This window comes from Perognathus longimembris, chromosome 13 (assembly GCF_023159225.1).
Source record: "Perognathus longimembris pacificus isolate PPM17 chromosome 13, ASM2315922v1, whole genome shotgun sequence".
Classification (NCBI taxonomy): domain Eukaryota; kingdom Metazoa; phylum Chordata; class Mammalia; order Rodentia; family Heteromyidae; genus Perognathus; species Perognathus longimembris.
In genome coordinates, this window is record NC_063173.1 from 52,348,782 (window position 1) to 52,357,763 (window position 8,982).

General features: G+C 44.7%; 1 pseudogene; it reads right to left on the minus strand.

Moving 5' to 3' along the window:
- Positions 1-8,307: 8,307 nt before the first annotated feature.
- LOC125362318 lies at positions 8,308-8,567 on the minus strand (annotated as a pseudogene).
- Positions 8,568-8,982: the final 415 nt, after the last annotated feature.

Here is an 8,982-nt window from a genome sequence, read left to right on the forward strand (position 1 = left end):
TATCACTTGAAGTCCATTTCCACTTCCGTCTTTTTTGATGGTTCAGTGGAGCTAAGAGTCTCATGGACTTTCCTGCTGGGGCTAGTTTCGCCTCCTGTGTAGTGACTAGTGAGGATTACAGGTGTGAGCCACCAGCATCTGTCTGGCCCCAGCCAATTGTTAAAAGAGAAAGATTAGAACACTGCAAGGCCAGAGTCAGGAAATATTTTCCAGGTCATTACCAAAATACAAAGAAACAAGAAAGTCTATGGAGGCAGGCCTGTAGCTATTCAGAAGGCTGAGGTCTAAGAATCATGGTTCAAAGCCAGCCCCGGCAGGAAAGCCCATGAGACTCTCATCTCCAATTAAGCATCCGAAAAGCTAGAAGTAGAGCTGTGGCTTGAGTGTAAAAAGCTTAGGGACAATGCTCAAACCTTGAGTTCAAGCCCTAGGACCAGCACCAAAAAATGAAAATAAAAAATAAATCACTCAGGTGACTTGACTGGGGAGGGAGGAAGGGTACGCTATCTTACACCCCAAAAACTAGCAAAGCCCCCCACTGTTTGGTTGCCCTATTCACCTGAAAGACTAGAAGAAGAAGCATGAGAAGGGTTTGGGGAGTTCAGGAAGGATCAGAGACCACAGACCCACTGCGAGACCAGTGGGCTTTCCAAGCTGCAGCTGACAGAGCCAGAGAAGCAGCTTTGCAAGGTCACCTTCAAGGAACGTGCCCAAAGTCATTCTACAACATGGCAGTGGCTACCCAACCCCCAACCCTGGACATTATTACAGAAAACAAGTCTAGGTTTGTTTGTTTGTTTGTTTGTTTGGTGCTGGTTCTGGGGCTTGAACTGAGGGCCTAGGCACTGTCCTTTTGCTTTTTTGTTCAGGACTGGTGCTCTACCACTTGAGTCACATCTCCACTTTCAGCTTTTTGCTGGGTAATTAGAAATAAATGGCTCACAGACTTTCCTGTCTGGTCTGGCTTCAAACTGTGATCTTCAAATCTCAGCCTTCCGAGTACTTAGGGTTAGAGGTAGGAGCCACCGGCCAGCACCTGGCCAACAATTTTTTTTTGCCAGTCCTGGGGCTTGAACTCAGGGCCTGGGCACTGTCCCTGAGCTTCTTTTGCTCAAAGCTTGAGCCACAGAGCCACTTTTGCTTTTTCTGTTTATGTGGTACTGAGGAATCAAACCCAGGGCTTCGTGTTAGGCAAACACTCTACCACTAACCCACATTCCCCCAGGCCAACAAATCTTAAAAAAAAAAAAAAAATGGGGAACGATGTTAAGTTTATAGAAGCTGAAGACAAACAGGACTAAAGACCCAAGATTTTCTATTTCATTGCAAGTCACAAAGACACTGAAATTAATGCGTGCCCTGGCTTTTGCACTGACTTACACGTTGCTCTCCCGAGGACCTGGGGGGATGAGGAAGGGGAAAGGCAAGGGAAGAAGAGAAAAGCTGAGATAGAATTTAGAATGCAAATCAGAAGGTGCAGTCAGGCAGGCCCAACTCACGAGCTATCTCAACATCCAGGACTGGACCTTGGGACTCAGGGACCTGCTAGCCAGGACTCAATCTTGTTCCTCCCCCCACCCCAGCTCTCAAGATCCCCATTTCTCACCCCATCCGTGTTGGCAGAAGATACCATCTCTCATAATATGGTAGTTCAACGGAAACTACTGGGACAGAATCTTAGAATGTTATGTGAATTGTTTCCATCTTCTTCAGTTCAACTTGCAGCGGCTAGCAGAGATCAATGCTATCCTCATCTCTCTCCCTGATGAGGATTAGCATGCGACATCAATCAGGGAGAGGAATTATTTTAATAAGATCTATAGAAACACTCATGTCTTCACTCCTACTCACTTGGCCTCCCTGACTTCCATCCTGCATTTTTTTTTTTAATCATTGATTGTTTGGCTCCAGATCAAGTCCTGGGATTCAGAGAAAGGATGTGAACACCTTCCCTTGAGCTCTCATTCACAAGCAGAGACAAAGAAACCCAAAATTTCTGGAGCGAGGAAATGTTCTTTAAGAATGAAGCCAGCACTGAAACTTCGAAGGAATGGAGCCTGGAAAGAGGAAGAACATTCTGGAACCAGTTGAAGCAGAGACTGGCATGGGGAGTAGCAAGACTGAAGGCTACGGCTGCTTCCTGAGGGGAGGCATCTGGATTTCAGCCCTATCAATCATTCGTGCCCTATTGATTCCATCTTCTACTGTCACTCCTATCCATCCGTGGCCATGACCCTATTCAGACACCTAACCTCTCTCAGGCAGGTATTACCTGCTTCCTTACAGGCATGAGCTACCAGCACCAAGCTAGGATTTTATTTTTACAGCAAGACTGACTGGGGGGAGGTGGATTTACTTATTCAGGTTGGCCACGGGACAGAATGAATGAACTACACCATGTCACACCCCTGACTCAAGGCCACCTTCCAGAATGGTCCCCCTCCCTACCCAACTCTCTCAGGCCTCTCCAAGTAACCCCCTGCCACCCAAGCCACCACTCCCTGGAGCTGGTTCACCTATGCTTTCCTACCTGCTTTCTCTTTCCCGGATTTTTTTTTTTAGGCAGTGCGGGTCCTGTGCTTGGACTCAGGGCTTTTGTGCTCCAGGCTAGCACTCTACCACACTGAGTCATAACTCCACTTTCAGCTTTTTTAGTTAATTGGGGATAAGAGTCTCATGGACTTTTTGGCCCAGGCTGACTTTGAACTGCAATCTCCAGATCTCAGCTTCCTGGCCATTCATTCACACAATAGGCTAAACATGCAAGCAAACCAAACCTATGTAAATTTGCTTTCTTTTCAAAATCTGAGCTGGACAATTTCAAAATGTGTGTTTGTTTCCATTTATATTCTTAAAAGAGTTTTTGAGAACCTGTTTAGGAAGGCACACAGGAAAAGCAAACATATTTTCGTTTGATTTTAACTGGGAAGAAAAATTTTAATCCTCTTGAGGTGAAGCCACAATCAATCAACCAACTAATTGATCAGCAGTACATTGATACACAGGCAATTACTGAGCTCTCTGAGCTTCTCTCTCCTCATTTATAACATTGAAGTCAGGTTATAATGTGGATTAGAAAAAAATGTGTGAAAGTTACCAAACCAGGTTACTATTTGGTTAATAGGTAGCTGCTGTTATTAATATTTTTTAAAACTATCTCAAGGTCAGGTGGTGGGGCTCACACCTGTAATCTTAGCTATTCAAGAGACTGAGATCTGAGGATCACAGTTCAAAGCCAGCCTGGGCTGGGAAGTTCAAGAGACTCTTATCTACAAATAACTAAACTAAAAAAAAAAAAAAAAAAAAAAAGGAAGCTAGAAGTGGAGATGTGGCTTAAGTAGAATGCCTGTGTTGAATGAAAAAGCTAAGCAAGAGCAAGAGACCCTGAATTCAAGCCACACACACACACACACACACACACACACACACACACACACACACACAGTCTAGCTGTATATCCAAGATTAAAAGGAACAACTTCAGTGAATGGTTTTGTTGCAGGAAAGGACCAAGAGAAACATGGATAGATTTGGTTTCCATGGTGCTGACAAGGTCAGGGTAAAGAAGGGGGATGGTTGGGGGAGAAGAGAGATGAGGCAACAAGGGACCCTCCACTTGCTAGGGTAGTGCTTGAAAAACAGAAACCCCAGAACACCTCTAGGACTGTTTGCCTGTTCCTCCACCTCTCCTCCCTGTCTTGTCCATCAGACAAAAGGGAGTGTTTAGGGAAGATTCCACCAGCATTGTACAAGAATGCCAGACCCTGGGCTTCAAGTCCAGCCCTGGAGCTCCCTGGCTGGGCCATCTTGAGCCTTCACACCTTCTTTTACACAGCAAATGCTGGACTCTTGGCTGGGCCCTAACTTCCTGAAACACTGGGACTTTGTACAGAAGCTCACACTGAGCTTCCTAGGATGCAGCTGGCTGTCTCCAGAGGCTACCCTTCCCTTCCTCTCCCCACCCCCATTCAGAAGAAGGCAGAAAGGTCTAGAAGCCCTGGGAACTTCTGCTTGGAAAGCAAAATGACCTGATAGTGACTCTGAAACCACAGAAGTTCCCGGCTGATGGGTTCTTACAGATTGCACCTGAAGCTCCACTCAAGGGCTGCCAAACCACAGAACAGACTGTGATTGTGCTAGAAGAAGAGGTTGTCTTAAAGCTAGCAGACTGGACAAGCACATGGGGCTCACGGCTGTAATCCTAGCTACTTGGGAGGCTGAGATCTGAGGATCAAAGTTCAAAGCCAGCCTGGGCAGGAAACTCCATGAGACTCTTATCTTCAATTAACCACCAGAAAACCAGAAGTGGAGCTGTGGCTCAAAGTGGTTGAGCACTAGTGTTGAGCAAAAGAGCTCAGGGACAGTGCCCAGGCCCTGAGTCCATGACCAACAACACCAAAATCTTCAAGAGGAAAAAAAGTAGATCTAAATTTAACACACAGACACTGTTCCCCCCACCAACGCCATTAGTGTCCCCTAAATAATAATTGTGACAACTATGTATGAAGTATACTAAGTCCTATGTGTCATCTAGGAACAATTTAAGGCATATGAGACAATGTGTGTAGGTTCAATAAAAATTCTGCCATTTTCTATAAAGGGCTTTGGCTACCTGGAATCAAGTCATCCATTATCTACAAGGAGGGCTGTCATCATTCAGTGCTCACAGCTGCCACACATCATGGTACTGCCCTTCAAACCCTAAAACTGAGGGACGTGAGGCCCGATGGAAGGACGTAGCTTGGCCAAGTCAGCCAATAAGTGAGGAAAAAAAAAAGATTCCCAACGCTGGCATGTGTTTCAGCCTGCGCATTGAAGCCCTCTTCCTGCAGGGAGTCTTCTCCCCCTCCTCACACGCATACATACACTGCAGTCTACACTGGGTCCTCCTCAGCTCATCACATCCTTTTTCATCTCATTCTCTGGCCATCTCTCTTACACTGCCCTGGTAGTGGTCCTTCTTCCAGTCCCTCCTTGGGTGTTTCTTGTGATTAGGTACAAAGGAAGTGACCAACACCAAACAAACTCACAAGAGACTGATGGATGCACCTGAACACTCAATTTATTAATTTACACTGAGGAATCAAATCACCCAGCAGACGGGAATCTTGAGGTTGACTGGTCAGCACAAACTCAGGAAGGATAGACTTTTTGGGAAAGGAAATCGATACCAGAAGGTTCTCTGCTCTGTACAAAGTCAGAGAGGAAAGACTGATGGATTGACACAGAGGTGAGGCCTGTCATACCTCTCAAAACTTCCTACCTGCCAAGCACCAGAACATCCCTGGCAGACAGCCATCTATCTGCGGGTCTCTCCTCAGGACAGTACTGGGCCCTTCTGGGTCCCATGAATTGTCTACTTTCCATGATCCTGACTGACTTTCTTTTCTGTTATCAGGACTTGGACTCAACCCCTGGATCTTGCTCAGCTGGTGCTCTACCACTTGAGCCATGTCTCCAGCCTGGCATTTTGCTGGTCATTTTGGACATAGAATCTGCTGGACTTTTCTGTTTGGACTGGTCTCAAACTGTGAAGCTCTGTAGCTGAGCTTCCTTAGTAGCCAGCCTAGAGGCTGATATGTGTTTGTTTGTTTAAATTAACATCTGTTTACTTGTTTGTTTGTAGTCATTTCTGCTATTAATAAAATTGAAAAGCAGCCAGACTCTGGTAGTTCATGCCCATAATCCTAGCTACTCAGGAGGCTGTGATCTGAAGATCACAGTTCAAAGCCAGCCTAGGCAGGAAAATCTGTGTGAGACTCTTATCTCAAATAAACTACTCAGAAAAAGCTGGAAGTGGTGCTGTGGTTCAAAATGGTACAGCACTAGCCTTGAGTAAAAGAGCTCAGGAATAGCCCCCAGACAGACTCTGAGTTCAAGTCCCATGACTGACAATAAATAAAATTGAACAGCAATTTCCCATTGAGATCCACTGAAGAATAATCACTTCATATAAGCAATACTTCCTTCTGCAGTCTTCAAGTCTATGTTACCATGTGTCTGTCTGTCTGTCTGTGTCTCCGTGTGTTCCTGGGACTTGAACTCAGAGCCTTACACTTACTGGGTACGGGAGTTCTGCCACTGGAGCTGCACCCCTAGATCTCTTTTGTTGGGCTGAAGTCTTACTAAACCTTTGCCTGTGCGATCTTGTCTGTCTCTGCCGCTGAGTATCCAGTGTAGCCGGGATTATCAACATGAACCACCATGCTGAGCTTCCACATTACCCTTTTGATCCCCTCACTGCCTTACTGTGGAGATGATGGGTGGGAAAAGATACAGACTTGGAAACCAAAATGTCCAGATTTGAATTCCCTCATGGATAAGCTCTGAACCCCCAAACACATCTGTCAAGTCACTGTCCCCTCCTCTAAATGGGGGAGTCATGGTTGCAGTTACTAGTGATAACAACATTCATCGAGAGAACCCAATTTGTGAGCACGCGTGCTACGTGCTCTTGGAACAGTGTCTGCCATCTGGTAAGTAATCAATACTTGTTAGCAATGATGAATAATTCATTTCATAGATGAAAAGCTGAAGCCCAGAAAGATAAAAAGTCAACCAGGATCATACAGCCAGTAAGCAGTGAAGATGGAACTGACACTCAAAATGGTTCCCCTTTGGCTAGGCTCCAGTGGCTTTTGCCTGTAATCCTGGCTCATCAGGAGATCTGAGGATTGCAGTTCAAAGCTAGTATTGGAAAGAAAGCCAGTGAGACTCTTCTCTCCAATTAACTGCCAAAAAGCCAGAGGTGGAGGTGTGGCTCAAGAGGTAGAGTGTTAGCCTTGAGGGGATGGGGAGGAAGGAAAAAGAAGTTCAGGGATAGAAAAAGCTTCATAATTCCTTGTTCAATACCTACCCTCTCCTTATCTAAATTGGAAGAAAAGCTGCAGACCTGGTGGTCTTTATCACCATTAGGCTACCCTTCCCCCATTATACTGACATACAATCCTGAATTCCCCTGGACTCAGTGAAAGCAAATGACTGAGGAAACTATTGTTGGGTTTTGTCATATCAAAAGGAGAGGCATTAATTCTTAACACTATGGAAATATAACTTTGCTCTTGTTTTTTTTTTTTGCCAGTCCTATGGCTTGAACTCAGGGCTTGGGCTCTGTTCATGAGCTCTTTTGCTCAAGGCTAGTGCTCTTCCATTTTGAGATACAGTGGCACCTCCAGTTCTTTGAGTGGTTAATTGGGACTTTTCTGCCCAGTTGGCTCCGAACCACCATCCTCAGATCTCAGCCTCTTGTAGCTACGATTACAGGCGTGAGCCACTAGTGCCCAACTTCTGTGAGTCTCTAAAAAAAAAAAAAAAAGTTCAGGGATAGCACCCAGGCCCTGAGTTCAAGCCCCAGTACCAGCACAAAAACATAATAATAATAACAGGTTGCCAGTAGGGATTATATGCCAGGTAGGCATGAGAGCTGATGAGCTACAAGGCATCTGAGCTACAAACTGATGCTTGCCTTTCCCCCAAAAAAAATCTTCTCATAGCCTATCTTTCCCCCAAACATACAAAAGTGAGAATCCAGCTTAGCCACAGAAACACAATACAAAGCTAACGCACCTGTCCTAAGACCAAGCAATTCCACTCTAGGCATTAACTCAAAAGAAATGAGTACATATAGGTTGGGCGCAGTAGCGCATGTCTATAATCTCAACTACTTAGAAGGCAGAGATTCAGAGAATAATAGTCCAAGATTGGCTCCAGGCAAACATGCAAGACCCTTTCAGAAAAATGAACTATAAGGACTAGAGGTGTATATCAAGTGACAGAACAAACACAAGGCTTTGAGTTGAGTCTCCAGTAGTTGAGGAAAGTAGATATTTACTTACTGAATGATAAGTTCAACAACATTTTTTTAGATTATAAAAACTTCCTCTTTAATCAAGTCTTGAAACAGAACCGGTTTCTTGAATAAAATGGAAAGTTTCCAGTACATTGAGAGATAAATCCACAAGTCACCATACATACAGTACCCAGTAGGAAAAAAAAAATAACGGGTTTACCCAATCCCTGGTACAGCCATGGTCTGGTTCTTAAGATACTTCCTCCCTTTGCCAAGTACTCTGTGGATACAGAGCACACCATGACTTCTGAGACCCCACTCAGCTGAGCTTATAGCCCACAAAGCACTCCTCTGGCAGGGCTGTGGTGGTGGCTCTACTCAAGAAGCAAAGCAGTTTTCAGCACATTCAAACAGTGTACCAAACATCCTTTAACTATCAACGTGAGAAACAAGAACCCAACATAATCATACTATGAGAAGGATGTTAGGAAGGACAGCTGTGTAAACCTTGAGGTTGAAAATGGTTCTCCAGCTTCATTTCTTTGGCTTGTTGGGTAGTGGCCTCTGGAACAGCAAGATGTGAGGTTCTGGTTCATGGATTATATAATGTACCCATCCTTGACTCTGTTGAACACCAAGATTCCTCCATTCAGATTCAGACATCAAATGGGTTTTAGGGACAAGTTTGGTTATGTCCTTGGGTAACATGACATGCCGGTATTCCAACTCCTCGTCTTGTCATCGTATTTATCTGAATAGTAAATTTGTTTATGCGACATGACGGCTACGCCAGTGAATTTCCAGCCGCGAGCTCCCGAGCTCCAAACAACTCCTCAACAACATTTTTAACAACAGCTTTATTCATTGTAGCCAAACAGTGAGTATGCCCACCAATAGAAATATGAGTATGCAAATTGCCCTGTATTCATGCACTGAAATACTATTTTGCACTTTTAAAAAAGAACCAAACTTGGGTATACACAACATTTCACAGACATGATGATGAGCTAAAGAAACCAGAAAACAGGGTACCGGTGGCTCATATCATAATCCTAGCTACTCAGGAGGCAGAAATCTGAAGATCCTGGTTCAAAGCCAGCCCAGGCAAGAAAGTCCATGAGACTTTTTATCTCCCAATTAACTACTAAAAACAGAAATGGAGCTGTCACTCCAAGTGGTAGAACACTAACTAGC